The following is a 1,212-nucleotide window of genomic DNA, read 5'->3' on the forward strand; positions in this document are numbered from 1 at the left end:
ATGTGTCCCCTATCTATAGGGGCCTATCTGAATTTCTGTCTTTGAGAGATATTATTTTGTAATATAACTGAATTTTCTATCCATACATATAAACTTTAAATATATTAAAATTATAAGGCATCTTTGAGTAAACTGCGAGTATCATTTAAGTAGGCTATCTTGTGGCCGGGCCAAGTGTCCTCTTTTTTGGAAATCAAAATATGGTCAGGAACTGCCCATTGGTCAGACAGCCCATTGTTCCGACCATATTAAACCCATTGTTCCGACCATGTTAAACCCATTGTTCCGAAGTCCGTTACGAAATCATCATGATGCCCTGTGGTTAAGGCCTGGTTAGGTTTAGGCACAAAAACCACTTGGTTAGGGTTAGGAAAAGATCATGGTGTGGGTTAAAATGAAAAAGAAAGTGACAAACACATAAGCTGTGAGCCTGCTCCGCCTCAAGCCTTTCCCAGCTGACCCAGAGCCGGTCGCGGCGCACCATACGCCTGCCGCGAGCCATTCAGCACCGCGGACAGTCAGACTAATGGGATGTCGAACCAATGGACTGTCGGACCAATGACATGGACCCAGTATGGTCACCCATAGTCAGAAGAAAAGTATCCAAGGACTTTATTTTGACTTTAAAAGATTTTTATTTTGGGTTCCCCAAAGACTTCAGTGTCTCTGAAAAAGATGTTGTTATTAATCTACCTCTTTTTTTAGGGAAGTTTTATATCCATAAGTGTAAATTTGCTAAAAAGAAGCCTATGTTTTTGTCCTCCCAAGGAGAACTGAAACTTAGCTATTAACACACATCTAACGTTACAATGTGCTAATGTTAATTTTCCCTGATGTATGTAACCTCTTGTCATTCTGTTAAATGTTTTTGTACCTTGTTCTTGTACGTGATATACATGTCCTTAACGTGGATGTTTTGTGCAATGATTTTTGAAAAAAGGAAAGGTAAAGGACAGCCAATGAAGCGCCGGCATAGATATATATATACATAGATGCCGCACCCTGGCTTGTGGGATGCGTCAGTACTGCCGCCATCTTGCCTAGGTGCTCTGACCGGTTCAGACCCATGTCAGACTCTGCAAAAATGCCACATTTTTGCTCTGCATTTGGGTGTACGAACGAAAGAAGTGTTAAAACCAAGCAGAAGGGAATAACATTCCACAGGTAAGAAGTTGTTTTACAATATTTTACTGTTACGAACATGTTTAATGA

Source organism: Epinephelus moara, chromosome 1 (assembly GCF_006386435.1).
Source record: "Epinephelus moara isolate mb chromosome 1, YSFRI_EMoa_1.0, whole genome shotgun sequence".
NCBI lineage: Eukaryota > Metazoa > Chordata > Actinopteri > Perciformes > Serranidae > Epinephelus > Epinephelus moara.